General features: G+C 38.4%; 1 protein-coding gene and 1 pseudogene across 2 annotated transcripts in view; both read right to left on the bottom strand.

The window, feature by feature from the left end:
• FSTL5 (follistatin like 5) overlaps positions 1-24275 on the bottom strand; it is a 1179512-nt gene that overhangs the window by 633561 nt on the left and 521676 nt on the right. The window lies entirely within an intron of this gene.
• LOC142303195 (small ribosomal subunit protein eS7-like) lies at positions 21918-22568 on the bottom strand (annotated as a pseudogene).

The raw sequence follows: 24275 nt of genomic DNA, 5'->3' as shown, positions 1-24275 counted from the left end.
TGCCATTGAAAGCCATGCATGCCCATGCCATCACGTTGCCTCCACCATGTTTTACAGAGGATGTGGTGTACATTGGATCATGTGCCGTTCCCTTTCTTCTCCAAACTTTTTTCTTCCCATCATTCTGGTACAGGTTGATCTTGGTCTCATCTGTCCATAGAATACTTTTCCAGAACTGAGCTGGCTTCATGAGGTGTTTTTCAGCAAATTTAACTCTGGCCTGTCTATTTTTGGAATTGATGAATGGTTTGCATCTAGATGTGAACCCTTTGTATTTACTTTCATGGACTCTTCTCTTTACTGTTGACTTAGAGACAGATACACCTACTTCACTGAGGGTGTTCTGGACTTCAGTTGATGTTGTGAACGGGTTCTTCTTCACCAAAGAAAGTATGCGGCGATCATCCACCACTGTTATCATCCGTGGACGCCCAGGCCTTTTTGAGTTCCCAAGCTCACCAGTCAATTCCTTTTTTCTCAGAATGTACCCGACTGTTGATTTTGCTACTCCAAGCATGTCTGCTATCTCTCTGATGGATTTTTTCTTTTTTTTTCAGCCTCAAGATGTTCTGCTTCACCTCAATTGAGAGTTCCTTAGACCACATGTTGTCTGGTCACAGCAACAGCTTCCAAATGCAAAACCACACACCTGTAATCAACCCCAGACCTTTTAACTACTTCATTGATTACAGGTTAACGAGGGAGACGCCTTCAGAGTTAATTGCAGCCCTTTGAGTCCCTTGTCCAATTACTTTTGGTCCCTTGAAAAAGAGGAGGCTATGTATTACAGAGCTATGATTCCTAAACCCTTTCTCCGATTTGGATGTGAAAACTCTCATATTGCAGCTGGGAGTGTGCACTTTCAGCCCAAATTATATATATAATTGTATTTCTGAACATGTTTTTGTAAACAGCTAAAATAACAAAACTTGTGTCACTGTCCAAATATTTCTGGACCTAACTGTATATACCTATAAGTTACAATTTTAACAATTTACAAGTGCAGTAATTAGTGTTTAGTGTAATGCACTCACAAAGTTAAGGCCCCGTCACACTCTATGATATATCTAACGATATGTTGGCGGGGTCACGGAGTTTGTGACGCACATCCGGCATCGTTAGAGATGTCGTAGCGTGTGACATCTCTGAACGACTGTTAACGAGCAAAAATACTCACCTTATCGTTGCTCATTTACACGTCGTTCATTTTCATAATATCGTTCCTCCTTCTGTGCGCTGGTTGTTCATCGTTCCCGAGGCAGCACACATCCTTACGTGTGACACCCCGGAAACGACGAACAAAGCTTTCCTGCGTCCTGCCGACAATGCGGAAGGAAGGAGGTGGGCGGGATGTTACGTCCTGCTCATCTCCGCCCCTCCGCTTCTATTGGGTGGCCACTGTGTGACGTCGCTGTGGCGCCGAACATCCCCCCCTTCAGGAAGAGGATGTTCGCCGCCCACAGTGATGTCGTTAGGGAGGTAAGTACATGTGATGGGGATTAATGACTTTGTGCGCCTCGGGCAACTAATTATCTGTGATGCACAAACGATGGGGCGGGTGCGATCGCTCTTGTGATCGCACGATATATCGGAGCGTGTGACACCGCCTTAAGTCTATTCCTATAAAGATTGTGACAATAAAAAAAAAAACAGAAAAAAAATAATTTAAAAGGTAAAATAGTCTGTATCGTGGAATTCAAGAGGGATTTTTTTATGCCAGTAATGTAAAGTCCACTGCAGTAAGATGTAATAAAATCTTAATGAATTTGGAGATTGTTTAGGCTGCCCAAGAACCAATGTCAGAAAATATTCTTCAGTTTAGAACAGCAGTACATTTTCTTGATAATATATTCTACTGTATATGGTCTGTATATAAATAATAGTGAATCTGTCAGTCCATAATAGGCCTTTCATGTATGGCACGTGCCAACCATAGGTTAAAATTGAAAGTATTGAAATTCACCTTTTATTTTAAAAAAAAAGCACAATTATGGAACAGAATGCACAGAAGATAGTTTCTGTAAAGCTTCCTAAGACACGATTTCAAATATTAGAATAAAACAGACAAAGCAGAAACAGGGATTTTTATTTTTTCCTTCTGTTGTGCTTGTTTTCCTCTCAGCCAGATGAGCGGATTTACTTTGATTTTTTAATAAGAATTAATGGAAATTAAAGAGGATTTATTGACTGATGGCAGATGGCTCGAGGATTTTGGAGAGGTGTCATGCATTTGTGAAAAGAGTGATATCAACCTCTACCTCTAGAGAAAATGTTAGTCAAGAAATAAATGAAGTAATTTTTGCTGAATTCATTTAAAGGAAGAAAAAAATTTAAAAGGTTTGTTTAACTAAAAGGATATTCTAACTAGACATACTTAATTTAGACATGTATATCACTAAAGTAATTGATGCTTGAAAGATGTTCCAATTCTTATCTACAAGCTCCTCTCTCTGATTTGGCAGGTTTAATTATATGTCCCACACATGACTGCTATGTATGATTGTATCTAACTGCTCATTTCAATTGTTATTTCAGGCTCTTCTCTGTTTTTCAATATAAAGTACTATGCATGTAAAAGATTTAGGCAAGTGTGGAAAAAATGCTTCAAAGTAAAAATGCTTTAGGGGGCATGGCCTGACCGCTGATGGTGCCAGCTGCATAAGACCTGAGCTTTGGCTAACTCTATATACCACAAGAGGCTTACTTACAGCTGCTGCCTTCAATAAAGTGCCAGGTGAGAGGAGGATCACTATGACCAGAGGGAAAGCTGTGAAACACGGTTCCCCGGCAAAGCTCACGGACTTCTTCACCAGGGATGCAGGGCCTGCGAAGGGGGTAATGTCAGTATCTCCCTACTCCATTTCCTCCTACTCTATGAGACGGGGTTCCACAGCAGTGATGTAGCCGCACTCTGATACTGTGGATATCTCTCTCACTAAGAGACCATACAAAGTCTCCTGTCAGCCCTAAGATCTTCCCTGCAGGATGATTTGAAAGGACACAATGATCTGATTGACACTAACTCGGCTCTGGAAGAGGTGGTGTCTGGGCTGAAACTTTAAGTCTGTGATCTGGAGGATACATCCATATAAAATAATGTTAGGGTGAGGGGCATCCCAGAAACAGTGCCTGATTGAGAGCTACCAGCTTACTTCAACAACCTGCTGAAAGCGGCGCTGCCAGATCTGGATAACAAAGGGAGCAAAGGCTCAGCGTCTGGGAAGTGTTATTGCGGGGTGTCTGGGGAGTGTGATTGCGGGGTGTCCGCTTTCTATAATGAAGTGTCCTGCAGTATCTGTAACATTTTTAGCTGCACGGACACTTCATTATTGAACTGCGACTAGGGCTTATTTTCAGGGGAGGGCCCATATTGAAGCCTTGCTCAAAAAATGCTGAAAATTCCTGCTAGGGCTTATTTTTGGAGGAAGTCTTATTTTTGGAAAAAAAGGTAGTTTATTTTATTTTACTTCATTTTGTGATGTTGAATGCAATATTTTTAGAATATGTGGAAGAATGGGTATGTTGAATTTTACAAATAATTATTTTTAAAGATATTTAATTCTTAGGTTTGCCCAATGTTAATTAATGGTAATCTGTCAGAAGGTTTTTGCTACTTCATCTGAGAGAAGCATAATGGAGAAATAAAGACCCTAAATCCAATAACACTTAGTTTAAAGAGTGAAGCAATTGTGACACAATCAGAGGTTTCAGACTTAGCAATGCAGCATAGCTCGGAAAGCTGTCCTTGTCCACATCGGCTCTCTTATGTACAATGTCTATAGACAGTGAGATACCTGGCAGTGGAAGGGGCTGGTGGGACTAGGGCTGTTGTAGGTGATGTAGTCTGAGCAATGATTACATCCTAGTGCTAAAATAATCATTGCAAGTAAACAAAAACACATACCTTGATAAATGACATCTCTACATTCTGTTTTAACTTTTAACCCTATTTCATGCTATGTTCACATTACATAGCAAAACCTTGCTGACAGATGCCGTTTACAGTTAATGTGATGTATCTGTATGTAACCTTGGACTGCATGTCATCCCTAATCCCTAACGTTAGTGGTGATATGCTGTTTAAATGTACCTGATAAAGTTCTTGGAACAACTCTAAAATGTATTGTTGAAATAAAATAAAAACTTTCCTTTCGATCCTGTAAAATTTATTGTCACAGTTTTTTTCATCATTCTGAGATGTTTCATCTCATGGCAGTGAGTGTAGAGGTGGGAAGTACAGCTGAGTTGTGTGTCATTATAAACACCTACTGTAGTCCTCCTGACACAGTGCTATCAGCTCAGCTGCACCTCCCTTTAATCTACTCCAACTAATGTGAGATGAAAGCTGGAGGTGTTTGTCACTACTTTGCAGAGTACAGCAGAGTTGGGTGTCCTTACAGAAATCAATACATAAGAAGCACTTTATGGAGGGGGCGGCAATAACAAGCCTCCGTCAATACCTCTCCCTATCTCACAGTCAAAATCTAGATAGCAAAAACGTGAGTAGAAAACCAAACTTTTAATGCCTCATAGAATAAAATTCATACACTGTGAATATAAAATAGACACATAACAAACATAAGTGTGGTATAACAATAGGATGTAATACTCCAAAAACCCAAGTAAATAGATCAGCACAATAGAAAATCCACCTTCTACTTATACTTAATCCCAGACCTACAGGTGTATACCTGTTGCAAATAGCAAAAACTAAAGGCTGCTTTACACATTACAATTAATCGTGCGATCGCACCCGCCCCCATTGTTTGTGCGGCACGGGCAATTTCTTGTCCGTGTCGCACAATGTTGTAACCCCCCCGTCACACGTACTTACCTTCCAAACGACCTCGCTGTGGTCAGCAAACATCCACTTCCTGAAGTGGGAGGGATGTTCGGCATCACAGCAACGTCACACAGTGGCCGGCCAATAGAAGTGGTGGGGCGGAGATGAGCGGGACGTAAACATCCTGCCCACCTCCTTCCTTGAGCAATCCTGGCGTCCGCAGGTAAGCTTCAGTTCATCGTTCCCGGGGTGTCACATGGAGCAATGTGTGCTGCCTCGGGAACAATGAACAACAGGACGTTGCATTTTTTGAAAATGAGTGACGTGTCAACAATGAACGAGAAGGTGAGTATTTCTACTTGTTCATAGCTGTCACACGCTACGATATCACTAACGATGCCGGGTGTGAGTCACTTATGACGTGACCCCCTGACATCTCGTTAGATATATCGTAGCATGTAAAGCCCGCTTTACACACTAATGGGACAGGAAAAAACTACACAAAAAAACACACAATTGAGAAAAATACACATGGGTCCCACTAATCAAGTGGTGTACCTTTTTTACATAGTAAATATGGAGTAGTCTCCCCCAATGTGCTGTCTTTAAGTCCTGTTCTCTTCTGTCCTGTTATCAGACTCTTGTAGATAGGAGTTTGGGGGGCAAAATTGTTCCTGTCAGGATACTCAAGCCATATCTTTGCCCACAGCTTTCCTTACAAGGACAGTCTACATCTAGATTCTTCTAGAACTGTCCCTATCGGGGCCCCAAGCGCTTGTCCTCTGTCCTCTTTACCACATCTAGTATCCTTGTTTACTATGTCCTTTAGCTACATGTTCTTGTCTGGCATTTTTATTTCCACCCATTCTTCTTCTAGTTTAAAGCCCTCCTGATGAGTGTAGCAAGTCTTCTGACAAATGTGTGTTTTCCAGGTTTTGTGAGGTGTAACCAGTCTCTAGAGGGGGAACCATAGTAGACGTAAGTTACAGTATGGTCCAAAAATGCAAATCCTTACTGTCTGCACCACTGTTGCAGCTAGTTTTTCATTTCTAGTATTCTATTCCCTCTCCTCATGCCATGACAATCAACTGGGAGGATTGATGAGAAAACTACCTACACATCCAGTTCCTTCACTGTCTTCCCCAGATTTTCAGTCTTAATATGATATAAGTGATTGTACATTCATTTATTTTATTTTTGAAATGTTATAAATGAATAAGAACTACAATCTTTTAGAAGTACAGATGAGCGAATCATGCAAACTGAATTTGTCTAGCATAGTTTTTCCCAAGATATTCAATTTGTAGAGAAGTTATTCTTTGTGAATTTAATGTCCCATATTATGGTCTGAAAGGCAAACTTTAAAATAATCTTTATACACACTTCATCACTCACCACTAATTTTTTTAGCACCTTCACTCCTGACCATAAGTCGTCGGATCCTCATCGCATCTTCTGATTCCTGATGATATGCCATAATGAGCTAGGACTGTGGCACTGATGAAGCCTGGGAAGATTATGTGCAAGTATGGGGAAGGTCACGACCAGAAGTCCTGGCTTAGTGTGAAAGGCCCAGAGATGTCAGTATGAGCAGCAGGGATCAGAAGATGCAACAAGGATCGGAAGGGTGACATTGAGGAGCATTGGGGGCAGAAAGGTGAGCACTGAGTAGATGTATTTTTTTTTGGCAGCTTGATGGACCTTTAAGCATTAGGTAAATAGTAATTTGCTGCATTTGCGCAGAAGGAAAATACAAAAAATCTTCAATTTGGCAAATGTGGATTTTTGTAAAATTCAGGTAGAATTTATTTCCAGTTGAATTTATTTGCTCATCTCTAATCAAAAGAATCAGAGTTGACTGAACATTTTATGAAAGAATTGCATACTCCCACATGCATGCAACATTAATACTGAGAAGAAACTGTTAATGCAAAAAAACTTCACTAAACAAAAAAAAGATAAAAGATTATTATTTCTTGGCAATTTAATTTCGATTCCAATCTCAGGAAATGAATGAGTAGTGTATCAATTTAAATGAACTGAACTGAAATGAAATGCATTATGTGTAAGGCTTGTTTTTTACGCACTTCACTGTTTTTCATTTTCTCGGACTGTTAATAAAGTGTAAACTGAATTCTAAAAAAAGAAACTGGTATAATGAGATTAACAATTCTTTTATTTCAGCACATCACTATATCAACAGTTCTTAGAACATGATTGTCAGAACTTTGAAATACATCAAACAGTATTTGTTTTACTTACAGCTTTATAATGTTTTTTAAGAGCCAAACATTGGCAACAATTGTAATTAAAATATTCTAAACCCTAAAATGATTAGATTATTTATAGCCTAAACGGCAAAAAGAAACATGATAAATGGTCAAAAAATGAAAAATCATTTATTAAAGGGAAAATATAACTTTGTACCGTGTTAGCCAATAGAGATAAAAAATAGTTTGTTTAAAAGAACTGAAGTCCTCAGTGGTTGATACCTTTTAATGGCTAACTGAAAAGATGGTAATAATAGCAAGCTTCTGAGACTACTTAGGTCTCTTCTACAGGCATGGTATAACACAAAATCAGAAGAGTCACATATTTATACACAACAGGACATTTTTTTCACTGCACTATTCTATGTCCTGTTGTGTATAAATATGTGACTCTTAAGATTTTGTGTTATACCATGCCTGATGAAGAGACCTGAGTAGTCTCGAAAGCTTGCTATTATTACCATCTTTTCAGTTAGCCATTAAAAGGTATCAACTGCTGAGGACTCTCAGTTCTTTATTAAAGGGGTTCTCTAATGCTGAACACATTTTATAGGCATGGATGATTTCAAAATAACAAACAAAGACATCTTCTGTCATCTCCATGGATCCAGTGTAAGTGCCCTGAAACAACATTTGTGTCTTCGTAATGTAAACAAGATAACTGCAGCCTGTGATTGGCTGCAGTGGTAAGCCGTGTAAAATACCATGTCAACAGAAACATCCAATATTATGACCATACACTATTATTGTAATACTAACAAGAGTCATACTTCAATTTTTCAAAGAATTTGTTGCCAAAATTCAAGGCTTATAGTTGGATTTCTGCTGAAAATATGTCATTGTATCTAGATACCAATTAGCAACTTAATGAAGCTAATCCACAGCTTTTCTATGCATAATGTGTGGCAATAAAGAACATTCTGTGGATATTTAAACTTGTTATAGCATTACAATGCCTGTGAATTCTGTTAGGATGTAATAGACTTTTGAACATTACAAACAGGGAAAAGGATGCCAGCACGATCTGAGAGTGGCATGCATCATATAAAAAGTGCTTATTCACGGATTTATTCCAACTGTACTATAATACAAAATTATAGATTTTTAGCAAATAATTGATCAATTCTTTGAGCCATCCCTGCCACTTCACAGCAAATTTCAATAGGGGGGTCCTACTCTATATTATGAATTTCATGTGCCATGCGGCCTCCTAGATAAATAAATTAAAAGCAGAACAATATTTTAGCACACATACCTGTAACCTATATATAACCGCTTCAATGTCGCAAAAAGAGGCTACTACGGATAAAAGGCAGCCCAGGTCCCAACGTGCGCAGCAGACGCCACACACAAACAGGGAACAATGGTTTTCAGTATTATGATAAATTTTAGTATTTATTGTGCATTGTGATTTACAATCCATGGCTTCCATCCTGAGCCATTTTCAATCAGTGAAATACATACAAACAGTTATAGCATGTATTCCTGTCACAGGACTTAGTCATACTTAAAATATGCAACAAAACACATACAACCAATAATATAAAAATTATAATAAAACACATTGTCTAGTGACTAATCATATTAACCCTAAGAACTATAAGAACCACAAGAACCGTAAAGTTTTTATTTTTCTGTCTTTATAGCTGTGTAAATTCTTAGTTTTTTGCGGTAAGACTTAGGCCCGTTTCACACGTCAGTGAAAAACAGTGACGTTTTTCACTGGCATGTAAAACAAGCACATGTCCCTGCGTGTGCCGTGAATCACGGCACACGTGGGTTGTCTAAGTGCAATCCGGGTTCCGTTCTCCGTGGCCTGTGATTGCACTTAGAAAACTACTCACCTGTGCGCGCTCCCACTGTCCATGGTGCTGATCGCTCCCGTGGTGCAGCATCCGGCCGGCGGTGACCCCCGCAGCAGCTGCTTCCGGGTCGGCTGTGTCGCGCATAATGAATATGCGCGACAATAATGAGCCGGCTCAGAAGCAGCCGGCAGAACAGGCTGCAGAGGACATCGCTGGACGCCGGGTGAGTTAAAATGTTTTTTATTTTAAAAGCATGTTTTTTTTCTGGCACGTGTTTCACGGACCACACCACTGCGTGGTCCGTGGAACATCAGTGATGCCAGAAAAAAATGGACATGTCTCCGTGCGGCAATCGCGCACACGCGGGTGAAAAATCACTGACGTGTGAGCAGACCCATTCATTATAATGGGTCTGCGTATGTCAGTGATTCTGGTATGTTTAAAAAAAAAGCACAAACGTACCAGAATCACTGACGTGTGAAAGGGGCCTAATACGTTTGAAGGACACCATCCATTTTATGATATGATGAACTGGAAAGCCTGAAGAAAATTCAAATTATGGCAAAGTAGCAAAAAAAGTATAATTCTGCAATTGTTTGTTTTTCTTTTTTTTATTTACAACATTCATTTTATGATAAAACTGAACTGGTAATATGATTCTCCAGGCATTGCTATATATTTCAGAAATCACCGTCTTCTATGAAAGCCAGCCACATTGGCAATTTTAAGATTATTGTTTTATTACTGCTTGAAAAAGCAAAAGATTTAGCCTGAAACGTTACATTTTGTAGGACAAATTACAAAATATATTCTGGAATTTATCAGAATGTCAAAATCTATTCTTCTATATTTGTCATGTTCTTGTTCGAAACAAAAAAAAGGTATCCCAAAAGTACAAAGTGCATTGCAAAAACCAATCTCTCGCACTGCTTCGTCAACCAAAATTAAAAAGTTACGGCTTTCACTATAAGAACAAAAAAGTGATAAATGCAAATAAACTATTCAAATTTGGTATTGCCATGCCCATAATAATAAAATAATTATATGATTTTTTCCTACACAGAGTATGCCATAAAAAGCTACATGTCACATCAACCCTAAACTCATTCTACCAATTTATTTTAAAAATACAATTCCCTTATTTAATATATTAAAACAGTGATTCACTTGAACACACTCTCCAGCATCACATATCGGATGAAAGAGTTTGTGACAGTAAAGTGTTGCATGAACCAAAACTTGATTTGAAGCAGGACAATGTTTTTCATACATCTATTAAGAAGCAAAATGATCTGTGATGTAAAACAATAAAAACCTTGATTGGGCTATATTCTTACGCAAGATTACTTCTTAATTGTAGGTTTACAAATTAAAAATAAATAAAGAAAAGAAGATTGTGCAAGAATGAATATAATTTGTTATCAGTTATAAAATAGAATGCAAAGTTTTTGGTCCCCACACATTTTCAAAAACTAGGAAAAAAAGGACTAAAATGTTGTATGTAACCCCAACAAAGCCTAGAAATCGTCATAGAAAAATTATACCCTCACACAGCTCCATCAGTGGCAAAATAGAAAATGTATAGGTCTTAGAAAAAGGAAACAGAAACCAAATAAAAATATATATATAAACCTCCAGATGAGTGAATTTATTCAAGAGAAATGCTGTCTAGGCCAATATGTCCACTATTGCAACCTCAATCAATTCATTCTAAGACAGGCTTTCCGGCATGCAATCACGCCTCAGAGCAGAGGTCTCTATGTGTGTTGTGTATCTGTGACATCATGACTTGTTAGGGGCAGTACCTCTGAGGCCTGATCATGTCCAATAGTTCTGGCCTAAAATAAAAAGGATGGCAGATACTGCTCACAAATGGGGAGAGAATAGATGGCTCCGGGACTGCATAGCAAACAGCGATCAGAGGAACCAGACAGATGAGCAGTGAGGTGAATAAAAGCTTTTTATTACATGTTATGTTGTTTATGCTCTGGGGTCTCAAGAGATATCTGATCATAAACATGGACATTCAAATCAGTAAGTTATTTGTATTTCCTGGGAATTTTGGCCAAGAACTTTTTCAGATCTGCTCATTTTTAAGCAGTTAGGGAAATACATGTTTGCTTGCAATTGCATGCAAGTGCATGCAATGCATGCAAGTGCATGTGAGCAGATATAGTCAGTGTCACTTCGCCTTTCCACTGGATTCCGTGGCTCACTGTCTGTAAGATGTGCATGTCTTTGTCAGGTGTGCTCATCTGTTCTGGCATCGGTGGGGCTTTTGTTTGTGTTGCTGTTTCTACCATGTCCTCTTTCCTCTCCTTTGAGGTGCAGTCTCCGGTTGGTGTTGAGTGCCTTAACAGATATTGCTTGTTAAATTACTTTTTATGATTTCTCCGTCTCCATATGCAGGTCTGTGGAGAAGGAGTGACAATATAGGAAGTAGAGTGAAATATATGCTGATATTGTGAAATCTTTTTCTTTAATTTTTAGTGATTTCAAATGCACAGTTAGAGCAGTCAGACTATGGAAAGCCCCACCACAAGAGGTAGTAATGGCAGATACTATAACAGCTTTTAAAAAAGGGCTTGATGATTTCCTCAGTACACACAAGGGCTTGATGATTTCCTCAGTGGTTATAAATGACTTAAGGGGGCTTTACACGCTACGATATCGTTAATGTTTGATCGTCGGGGTCACATTGTTAGTGACGCACATCTGGCGTCATTAACTATCGCAGCGTGTGATACTTACCAGTGACCTTAGGCGACCTCAAAAATGGTGAAAATCGTTCACCATGGAGAGGTCATCCCAAACTCAAAAATCGGTAAGGGTTGTTTAGCGTTGGGATTCATCGCTCATGCGGCACCATACATCGCTATGTGTGTCACCGCATGAGCGAGGAACGTCTCCTTACCTGCCGCCGGCCCCAATGCGGAAGAAAGAGGTGGGCGGGATGTTTACATCATGCTCAGCTCCGCTCCTCCACTTTGATTGGCCGGCCACTGTGTGACGTTGCGGTGAAGTCGCTGTGATGCCGAACGTCCCTCCCCCTTGAAGGAGGGATTGTTCGGCAGTCACAGCGACGCCGCCGACCAGGTAAGTACATGTGACGCTACCGTAGCGATAATGTGCGCTACGGCAGCGATCACAAACAATCGCATGCACGACGGGGGCGGGTACTTACACGCTCACTATCGCTACAAATTGCTAGCAATATCGCTACCGTGTAAAGCCCCCTTTAGTGACAAAATGTAGAATTGGTGGAGAAAGGTTGAACTAGATGGACCTAGGTCTTTTTTCAACCTAAGTAACTATGTAACAATAAAATATTTCCTTTACTGGAGTGAGATAACCTTTTTAATATGAATATTTTCAATTAGTGTATAATAAGTGATGAATAATATATTGTATGGGTGCAACTTGCAGTTTTTTCAATTTTGTACTATGCTACAATCTTCCATATTTGGTTTCTCTGCTGCTTTCCCCTTTGTGGAAGTTTTTAGTGGCAAACTTTAGTCGTTGGACTATTTATACTTCGTTGATTCATATTGCCTTATTGCACTAATATTTATTTTAACATTATGTTTTTTTCTATTAAAGAAGGGGAGGAGACATGAAGAAAGTAGGGATTCATTTTATTCTTTCTGCACCAATTTATTGTGATTTATTACAATACAGTTCACTAAATAAAAAATGGCAGAGTTCAGGAGTATACTTCTACCTAAGTTTCTTTGGCCACATGCATATTTTAATGAACTCTCTGATTTGGATTACAAGAAGATATTTTAAGATCTTTAATTGCCCATTTAAGAAAGTGGAGTAGAGAGGTAAACAGAGGAAACTGAAATTTATAATTTGCTTTTACAATGAAATTTTGGAAGATTGGTGATGTCTCATCTACTTCTTATTTCACTGCTGGTCATCTTAAAATTCTGTTATTCTATGAGTAGTCTGCTGTTGTTAGAAACCACTTACAAATCTTTTGTTTTCTGGTATGAAAATGCAACATTATGTAATTGCTAGATTCTGGCATTTTCTCAGTGGCTCCCTTATGTATGATATCCTCAAGCTTTCATAATATTTGGAGAAGCGTTAAGAAGGACGATATTTCTGGTGTTTTTTGTTTACTCAAGTTTGGCATAATTTAAATTTAAAAAAGAAAATAATATAGATTATTCTTTTTTAAAATTAAAAAAAATTGTTTAAGGTGTGACATTGGTAAAGGGGCTGTGCTTGGTTTTAATTAATTACAACAAACTGAGGAGAATGAATTTTTAATTTTTAAATTATTCATACTTTAAAACTGAGAATTTAGTATACCAGTTTATCCAAGATATTCCTCCACCAATTTAGAAAGTTGTGATTGTCTGTCATGTAAAGGCCGCTTTACACGCTGCGATCTCGCCAGCGAGATCGCTAGCGTGCATACCCACCCCCATCGTTTGTGCGTCACGGGCAAATTGCTGCCCGTGGCGCACAAAATCGCACGTACCCGTCACACTACTTACCTGCCTAGCGAAGTCGCTGTGACCGACGAACTGCCTCCTTTCTAAGGGGGCGGTTTGTTTTGTGTCACAGCGACGTCACTAAGCAGCCGCCCAATAGAAGTGGAGGGACGGAGATGAGCGGGACATAACATCCCGCCCACCTCCTTCCTTCCTCATTGCCGGCGGCCGTAGGTAAGGTGAGGTTCCTCATTCCTGTGGTATCACACATAGCGATGCGACGAACAACATCGTACCTGCAGCAGCAACGATAATTGGGAAGAGGGGGGCATGTCACCAATTAGCGATTTTGAACGTTTTTGTGACGATTCAAAATCACTCATAGGTGTCACATGCAACGACATCGCTAACGCGGCCAGATGTGCGTCACAAATTATGTGACCCCAACGACATCGCTTTAGCGATGTCGTAGCGTATAAAGCGGCCTTTAGAGTCTTATTGCAAAATTATTCAAATCTTTTTTGAAGAATAATTTGAATATTGTTTCTGTCAACTACATGAGTGGATCAGGCAAAATGTGAATTTGTCATTGGCTCGAATTCTCTTCGGGACATTCAAATTGAATGTAAGGTTTTTTCCATAAAGTGAATGTCCTTTATTTTGCTATTGGGTCTTTGTAAACCACAGAGCATAATAAATGTAAGATACTTTGTGCACTTTTTTATCATTACTGTCAAGTGATGTATCTTTGGCCTCTTGGGACCATCCAGCTCTGATGAGCCCTGGGATGTTTCTGCATAATCGTGGGTTAGGTCAACATAATGATGTTACAATATGGGCTGTGATCTTGCATGCATATAAATGTCCAGGGCTGCATTAGAGATGGCTGCTGTTACGATTCTGTTGTGCAGAACATTCTGTATTGTTCAGCCAAGCTCTCCTGCAGAGCCAGTATATGTTGCCTATGGTACAGAGCATTTTGCATGATGAATGCTCTGCTGGTTATTTCACAGCACTGGGTTTTATGCTGTCTTGGGACGTGCTCTCACAGATGCTTCTCGTTCCCGGTGATTGCTCTGCTTCTTTAGGGAGCGTGTTAGCTCAGGACGTCGCCAGTCATACTTCCTGTTTACAGTTGGCTTTTTGGCTTCTGTGGTGCTCAGTGTTCAGATCTTGGTCTTTCAACTCCAGACTGCTGTTTACCTGCCTCTGCCTGTCTTCCCCTGTTTGTGTTGTGACTTCCCAGCTTCTGACCTCGGACTTCCTCCTGATCGTGTCCTAACCTGCACCCTGTTTCTTGTATGTACTCTCCTGGAACCCTGACCTTTGGCTTGTATCTCGACCTCGTCTCTATCTGCCCCCCATGGACTGTTGTGCCCTCCTGGTTTATGATCTCAGACTGTCTGACTACCTCTCCATTTACTGCATGCTAGTGGTGTCTAGCGCCACCTTGTGACAGTCATCACAGCTGCCATTTTGGTGAAACCACGTACAAGATTTTCATTTTGGTTAATTTCTAATTTTATAATATTAAAATAGATTAAATTTCCATTTGAATATTTTCGATCGTCTCTACTTTCAATGTATTTTCTAATTGAACTGATGAAGTCTGCCATTGTAGAAATTCAAGCTACAAGTCCATTCATAAAGGAATTCAAGAAGTCTCCCTTACTGCATCTTATAGAATTTCTCAATTTTACCATCTCCATAAATTGTATCGTGGTTCTCAGATATTAACTTAATTATATCCGAAGAGGGGTTTAAATTGTTCCAAAGGTGGTTAAAATGGAGTTGGTGATGTTCAATAATTGTACAATGTAATATACTGTCAACATTTTGGTCGCAAAGAGTTTCTCTTATTATGAGATTAGTTCATGTGGATATTCTCTTTAATCTTACTGCCTCCATAATAGAAGAGGTCTATGGTATCTAAATATGTATCAGACTATACAAAGGTATGATGTTATTTTAGGAAATGCAATTCCTTTGGGTTAGTGATGAGTCCTGTCTATAACTATAATGGGTAAATATGTTATTCATCAGGTCTTACTTCACAGGTTGGTATATGTTAAACAATGTAAGGCTAAACTCATTGATATTTGGTTTTAAGAGTCTGTTGGACCTGAAAAGTGAATGATAAATAATCTGTAATTTAGAATTATTGAGGGAAAGTTTTTATTGTGTTTATTTTTAGTTTATTTTTTCTCTTAAAGGGAATCTGTCAACAGGCTATTGCTATCTCATCTGAGACTGAGAGCAGCATAATGTAGAGACACAGACCCTGATTCCAGCAATGTGTCACTTACTGACCTGCTTGCTGTTATTCTGTTAAAATCAATGTTTTCTCCTCAGATCTAGAAGTTATACAGAGCTCAAGAATATGCTGGACTACCTGGCAGCACAACAAGTAGTCCTCTAATGATAATCTACTGCTGATTAATAAGTTATTTTATCCAAACTACATCAAGCAGCCCAGTAAGTGACATCGCTGGAATCAAGATCTCTGTCTCTACATTATGCTGCTCTCAGATTAGACTGCGAAAAATTGGTGACAGATTCTCTTTAAGTGATAGAGTTTACGGTTTGGTTTAGCTTAGATTCTATATTCTATATGTATTGTATTTTTCTATTATTGATGTACTTAGTGCATATTGTGTTGATGAAGACAAAACTGTGTGTATATCATTGCATTTTTCCCCCAATGTCTTACACCTTTCCAGGAAATAACTATTAGTTAAAAATATTGTGCATATATAAGTTTGGTATTGTCATATTAATCTAGAGACCCTTGTTTTGAGTTTATTTTTAACATACACTGAACAATGTAAACATTTCCAAAATTGTATTTTTTTATCATTTCATCTAGTTTATTTTTCCTTTTTTCAGTACATATATGGTAGATAAATGGGATCATTAAAAACTGCAATTTGTCTGCAAAAAACAATAGCTATACAGTGGAACATTGGATTACGAGCATAATTGGTTCCGGGAATGTGCTCTTAAACCAAGTTACTCTTATATCAAAGCGTGTTTTCCCATAGAAAATAATTGAAACACAGACAAATGTGTTCCACAACTCAAAAATATTTACTGTATTTCTACAAACATATTACAGTAATACAAAATAATGTACTGTATTAATATAAAATTATTACAGTACACTAATACAAAATACTGTACAGTAAAAAACATGTAAAACAAATTAAACTGCACATTAGCTTCCAATAGAATAGTTGGTGTGCGAGAGGTACAGTACAAGCAATGTGCTGTAGTGGTTAGCAGAAAGAAAGTACAGTACTATATCCACAAATGCAAATTGATAGAAATGCTATATAGTATATACTGTATTGTACAATGGTATACTGTATGCATAGTTGCATAGTTATATAGTTAAATAGTTACTTAGGTTGAAAAAAAAAACCTAGGTCCATATAGTTCAACCTTCCTCCACCAGTTCTACATTTTGTCCCTAAGGGCGGCTTTGCACGTTGCGACATTGCACGTGCGATGTCGATGGGGTCAAATCAAAAGTGACGCACATCCGGCGTCGCAGTCGATATCGCAACGTGCAAATCCTTTTTGATACGATGAACGAGCGCAAAAGCGTCGTTATCGTATCATCGCTGCAGCCTCCGACATTTCCATAATGCCAGTGCAGCGACATGTGCGATGTAGTTCCTCGCTCCTGCGGCAGCACACATCGCTGTGTGTGAAGCCGCAGGAGCGAGGAACTTCACCTTACCTGCCACCGGCTGCAATGAGAAGGACGGAGGTGGGCGGGATGTTTACATCCTGCTCATCTCCGCCCCTCCACTTCAATTGGCCGCCTGCCGTGTGACGTCGCTGTGACGCCACACGACCCGCCCCCTTAGGAAGGAGGCGGGTCGCCGGCCAGAGGGACGTCGCACGGCAGGTATGTGCGTGTGAAACTGCCGTAGCGATAATAATCGCTACGGCAGCTTTCACTAGATATTGCACATGTGACGGGGGCGGGACTATCGCTGCAGCATCGGTAACACATTGTTACCGATGTCGCAGCGTGCAAAGCCCGCCTAAGTCATTTATAACCAACAATGTTGTGTGTACTGAGGATATCATTCAACCTTTTTTTAAAAGCTGTTATAGTGTCTGCCATTACTACCTCTTGTGGTGGGGCTTTCCACAGTCTGACTGCTCTAACTGTAAAGAACCCTTTTCTATTTAGCTGCCGGAATCACTTTTCTTCCACTCGCAGTGTATGCCCCCTGGTCCTTAGTATTGTCTTTGGAAGGAATAAGTCATGTGCCAGTCCTTTATATTGACTACACATGCATTTATACATATGAATTAGATCTCCTCTGAGACGTCTTTTTTCTAAGCTAAACATAGCTAACTTTTTCAACCTCTCATCATATGTGAGGCCTTCCATTCCTTGTAATAGTCTAGTTAGCCGCCTTTGAACTGACTCTAACTTCTGAATGTTCTTTTTAAAATGTGGAGCCCAAAACTGGATCCCATATTCCAGATGTGGCCTTACAAGTGATTTATAGAGGGGTAACAATACGTTGGGATCACGGGATCTAATCTCTCTTTTTATACACCCTAAAATCTTGTTTGCTTTAGCAGATGCTGCTTCACATTGATTGCTGCTGCTCAGCTTATTTGTAATAAGAATACCCAAGTCCTTCTCCTGTTCTGTAGTCCAGAATTTACTTCCATTTAATGTATACGTAGCTATAGGATTTCTACGTCCTAGTTGCATTACTTTATATTTATCAACAATAAATTTCATTTGCCAAGTATCTGCCCATTCTGACATCTTATCCAGATCTTTTTGTAATATTGTACTACCAGAGTCACTTTTTAATATCCTACATAGTTTGGTGTCATCAGCAAAGACTGACACTTCACTATCAATCCCATCCACAAGGTCATTAATAACGAGATTAAAAAGAATCGGTCCTAGCACTAATCCCTGCGGTACACCACTGCTAACTATAGCCCATTTAGAGAATGTACCATTTATGACTACTCTTTGTTTCCTATCTTTTAGCCAATTCCTTACCCAGTTGCATATTGTGTCCCCTAGTCCTTGCTTCTGGAGCTTTAGTATAAGGCTATTATGTGGTACAGTATCAAATGCCTTTGCAAAGTCCAAATAAATCACATCAGCTGCATTACCAATATCCAGATTTGCACTTACCTCCTCATAGAACCCCAACAGGTTGGTTAGACACAACTTATCTTTTCTGAATCTATGCTGTTTGTCAGTTATTATATTATTTTCTGCAATATATTTTTGCATGTCATCCCTTAAAATGCCCTCAAAAACTTTACATACTACTAATGTCAGGCTTACTGGACGGTAGTTGCCTGGATCTACGCTCTTACCTTTCTTAATATCGGTACCACATCAGCAATCCTCCAATCCTGAGGCACCAACCCTGTTACAAGCAAGTATAAAAAAAATGAGATACAGCGGTCTGTCGATTACGGAGCTCAATTCACTCAATATTCGTGGATGAATGTCATCTGGCCCGGGGTATTTGTCAATGTTTAATTTACTCAGACATAAGCGTACTTCATCTTGTGTTAAATTAATTATATCGGGTGGTGAACTTTTATTTTTCACTTGTTGAATGATCCCTGGTACAGTCAGATCTTTGGTGAACATAGATGAGAAATGCCTATTTAATATCTCAGTCTTATGTTTGTCCTCCATAACTAACATGTTATTATATTTATATTATTATATATTTATTTATTCTCAGTACAGAAGTACATAGTACATATGGACAGAAAGTTACCTCCATAGCGGGTCAGAGCGCGTTGAAAGAATGGAACCAGAAGTGTGCACGATGAGTATTTTATTGCAAAGCATTGCTCTTAAACCAAGTTACAATTTTTTAAAAATCCTTGCTTGTCTTGCAAAACTCTCTCAAACCAAGTTACTCTTAACGCAAGGTTCCATTGTATTTATGAAAATAAAAAAGTTGATTGTTGGGGTCTGACCACCAAGCTGTCCTTGTAATAAATGCCTGTGATTCTTATGGGATTGTTCACACAGGTAGAGCAGTAAGTCTTTATGTGCACCTGATGCTGGCAGTGCAGCATGTCCCGATTACTTGAACGGGAAAAGTTGAAGCAGAAAGCTCAGAAACATATAGGATTGAGAAAACATATTTATAAGGGCAGATAAGGGGATATTATAATTCGTGGAGCTCCACAACCTCTTTCTTCTGCTGACTGACAGGGGTCCTAGAAGTAAGACAGTTATTGTTTTCCTAGAAAACTCATTTATTTATCATAAATAGAGAGCAATTTAAGAAAATGTACGGAAAGTCTACAGTGATGTCCGTTTTCAAAGATTTTTTGGTCCTAATCCCTAATGCAATTCAAAAGTAACTTTCCAGAATTACTTTGCTGAATATATACACAGCCTAATAATAAAACCAAAGTAATTCCTAAAAACATGCTGGCTTAGTAAAGGTCCGCATTTACAATAATTAGTTTATTGCAGTGCATAGCTTTTATTATGGCTATTCGATCATTAAAGTTGACATACATTATGTTTTTCATTAGCATTATATATTGTAGACGCATATATTTTAAATTACAGATTTATTGAGATCTAATAAAGGATACTAGATTCTAACGCAAATTTATAACAAAATAAAGCAAATTTATGACTTGAAACAAGCTGTATTTATTAATGGGCCGACGTCTATGGTTATTATATGAAGGTGATTATTATGATAGATATTTTCCTGACATTGTTCTACTGATGTTTACATATTTAGTCATAAAGTAATGTGATTGTGCACAATGTTTGATAACTGTAACAAAATAATCTAATGACAAATTCCCCTTAATATTTAACTACTATGTGCCCAACACTTTGGCAAAGAAAACTCAAGTGAACTTCCCCTCATCTAAACATTGTTAGAGATTAAACTAACTTGTCAATGAAGATGGTGGTTAGACAGACGGAGGAGCTATAAAAATAGGATATGGGGGGAGGGTAGTGGTGCAAAAAAGGGGATAGATAGCGTGGACAGAGACACTATGCCTCAATGAGGATTTAGAGGGGTTGAGACATGCAAAGAAAATAGGGAGACAAGGAGTAATAAATGTGTTAATAGTATTAAAAGTCTGTTGGCAAATGCAAGAAGTATTGCAAACAAAACAAATGAATTGGCCACTCATGTCAACAACAGATTATGATAGGGTGGGTATTACAGAAATCTGGCTGGATGAGAACCATGACTGGGTGACAAACGTAGAGGGCTACACTACATTCTGTAAGGACAGGGAAAAAATAAAAAACTGGAGGAATATGTATTATCATTAAATGTAACTTAAGACCTTTGCTCAATGATGATATTGGGGTGAGCTGCGACAATATGGAGTCAGTATGGGTAAATATAAATGGGGATGGCAATAATATAAGGCTGGTAATTGGAAGAGGCTGTAAGCCTCCTAACATAGTTGAACAGGTTGAGGATAAAGTGCTATAACAAATTAAAAAGGCAGCAAGTAATAATTGGGTCCTTATTTTGGGGGATTTTATCTATCCAGACATTCAACGGGACATAGAATCTTCGGGTTGTGTTAAAGCTATAAGTTCTTACCCACAATTCAAGACAATTTCCTCTCTCTGATGGTAGATGAACCAACCAGGGGAGAAAATTTGCTGGATCTGGTCCTGTCAAATAGACTAGATGCAATTTCAGATCTACAGGTCCGGGAGCACTTGGGATGGATCAAACCTAATATGGTAAGTTTCACTGTGATATTCGATAGAATGTTTCAAAAAAGAAATGCAAAAACTAATGGAAGAGCTTAATTGTGAAGGTTTGGGCAATGTCATGGTAACTCTCAATACTGAATATAAATGGGGCATGTTTAAGGATATACTATTAAAATCCTGTAGAGAACAAAACTTATACTCTCTAGTAATAAAATGTCCAGAAATAAAAATAAACCACTATGGATAAATAAGACTGTACAAAGTACAAAAAGATAAAAACAATGAGCATTCAAAATCCTGAAGACAGAAAATACAGAAATATCATTTCAGGAATATAAAGATCTCAATAGGAAATGTAGAAAAGAAATCAAGCTAGCAAAGTTAGCTACTGAAAAACAAATTGTAAACCATATTAATCTGAACGATGGCATTCATCCACGGATATTGATAGAATTGAGTTCAGTAATTGCAAGACCGCTGTTACTCATCTACTAAGACTGTCTTGTAACAGGTTTGATGCCACCAGATTGGAGAATATTGACGTGTTATCAATTTTAAGAAAGGTAAGATAGTGAATCCAGGCAACTACTATCCGGTAAGTCTGACATCAGTAGTGTGTAAAGTTTTTGAGGGAATTTTAATATATGACATGCAAAAATAAATTTCAAAGAATAATATAACTGACAACCAGCAGGAATTCAGAAAGATAAGTCATGTTTAACAAACATGTTGGGTTTCCATGGGGAGGTAAGTGCAAATTTGGATGTTAGTAATGCAGCTGATGTGATTTAGCTGGACTTTCCAAAGGCATTTGATACCGTACCACATAATAGCCTTATACTGAAGCTCCAAAAGCAGGGACTAGGGGAAACTATATGCAGTTGATTAAGGAATTGGCTAAAAGACAGGAAACAAAGAGTCATTGTTAATGATACAATATCTAAATGGGTTGTAATCAGTTCTGGGGTACAACAGTAGAAAACCACATCATTGCCTGTGAGTTTCTGGTAGACACTAAAAAATATTTCAACCTTGTGTTCCACATTGTTTTGTTGTGCATTGTCCAAATGGATTTTGATAAGCCGACTGCTGTCCAACTTCACACGGATTCTCTTCTCTACAATTTCACTTGGGAACACCAAATAATCAAAGATGGCATCATGAACTGCTGTTAGACTATGAATTTTGGGATGCTTCTGCTTGTTTTTGTGTGGCTTTTCCTTGTTGGTGTGGGAAGATCCTTCTCTGAGCAGTGAAGACCACATGCTTCTAGCTCAACTCTTTCTCCAGCCCGCGCGCCAGCCTGACTTGGATCTTCTGGAACGATTTCAGCTGAGGGACTGCAATTAAGAGGAATTTTGCTTGTCTACCACCTCCAACTTCAATTCCTTTAGCTCCATTAATATTTAGTTCCTTTAGTTGAGCTTTGAGGTCTGAATTCATTTCCAGCTTAAAGAGAGCCTGGGAGAAGCCAGACTCAAACTTGTCTAACTTTTCATCATTTGGCTTCACAATTTTAATGCTCATGTTAAACATGGCCTTTCAGAATATTATATACATATTTAGATTATTACAAGGTGTGAAAGGCCTCCCATAAGATGAGAGGTTGAAAATGACATCTCAGAGGAGATCTCATTTATGTATAAATAAATGTGTGGTCAATATAAAGGACTGGTACATGACTTATTCCTTCCAAATACAATCCTAAGGGCCAAGCTGAACTCACTAAATTTAGAATAAGGTGATTCCATCAGCAATCTATGAAAGGGTTTTTTACAGTTAATGCAGTCAAACTGTGGAATGAAGAATGAAGAAAACGATCCAGCTGAGTGACCAGGTGATTTATTCAGTGCAGTTCAGACAAGGCATATAGTCGCGGTTAACGCGTTTCTGGTTATGGTTAAGGGCGTTAAGCCAGAAACGCATTAACCACGACTATATGCCTTGTCTGAACTGCACTGAATAAATCACCTGGTCACTCAGCTGGATCGTTTTCTTCATTCTTCATTGCTGCGGCCGGGGCAGGGCCGGATCCGAGTCCGAGGCGCGGTGAGGTCAGACGTGGGTGAGCTGGATTCCTTTGCAAACTGTGGAATGCCCTGCCATAGGAGGTAATAATGGCAGACACTATAACAGCTTTTAAAAAAGGGCTGGATGATTTCCTCCATATACATAACATTGTGGGCTATAGAAAATTTAGTGACAAAATTGTATAATTGGTGGAGGAAGGTTGAACTTAATGGACCTAGGTATTTTTTCAACCTATGTAACTATGCAACCACTATGTAACTATATAACTACATAAATTTAAAATCAATGTGTTACAAATTGAAATTCATTTTTAACAGCGTGTAAATAGCATATGTTTTTATTTATGATTTATTTAATAAGTAAGATATTTATTTGCCTCTGATGCATCTTTTACCCTATTGATCCATTTATTGTATTTTAGTACCTTGTCTACCCTGTCCACCTATGCACCTACCAATTCTGGTTAAAAAAAGCTTACAATTTATTTTAGAAAATCTCCTTTAAGACATTTACTGATTTCAGATGATAACTCGACACTGATCTGAAAATACAGTTTTCTGCATAATGGAAGGTTATTTCAACTTAACCTTTGCAAAGCAATTTTTAAACCTACGATTATGGAATTTCCTTACACTTCAGTACTGTAATAGTTTAGGTAATACCTCTAATTTTATTAATGCATCCATAGGATTGATAGCTTAGTAGGACCCTGACATTATTTTTAACATTAAAAGTCATGCTTCAACACTTTAAAGCCTGATAAATGCATAGAAATTAGATTTTTAAAAAATCAAAATCCCTTTATTCTTCTGATGTTAGAGATGTGTTTAGAATCCGTTTAAGACATTCTGTCTTGCCAATCATTTCAATAACGCTAGGCACTTATCTTGGTGAGTTTTGAATAGTTGTCATTATTAAACTTTAACTTGCTCTCTTAAATATGCCCATGGGTTTTATCAAGGCTTATGGCTGCAACTGAATTTGAGTGATGTTACGGAAACTCAAAATTTACCATTTCACTTTCACACATCATGTCATACCATGTTCAGTTAGGAACAGTGCTGTGATCATCTTTTTCTTATGTTAACACAAGTAATGTTTTAAGCAGTCTGGGATTAATAAAATTAAAAGTTCTGGCTAATTTCTCAACTACTTTATGTTCTATTTAATAATACTCTGCATCCATTGGTTTGACATTTGAGTGGCTTACTT

This window comes from Anomaloglossus baeobatrachus, chromosome 1 (assembly GCF_048569485.1).
Source record: "Anomaloglossus baeobatrachus isolate aAnoBae1 chromosome 1, aAnoBae1.hap1, whole genome shotgun sequence".
Classification (NCBI taxonomy): domain Eukaryota; kingdom Metazoa; phylum Chordata; class Amphibia; order Anura; family Aromobatidae; genus Anomaloglossus; species Anomaloglossus baeobatrachus.
This window is presented reverse-complemented; position numbering and strand designations above follow the sequence as displayed.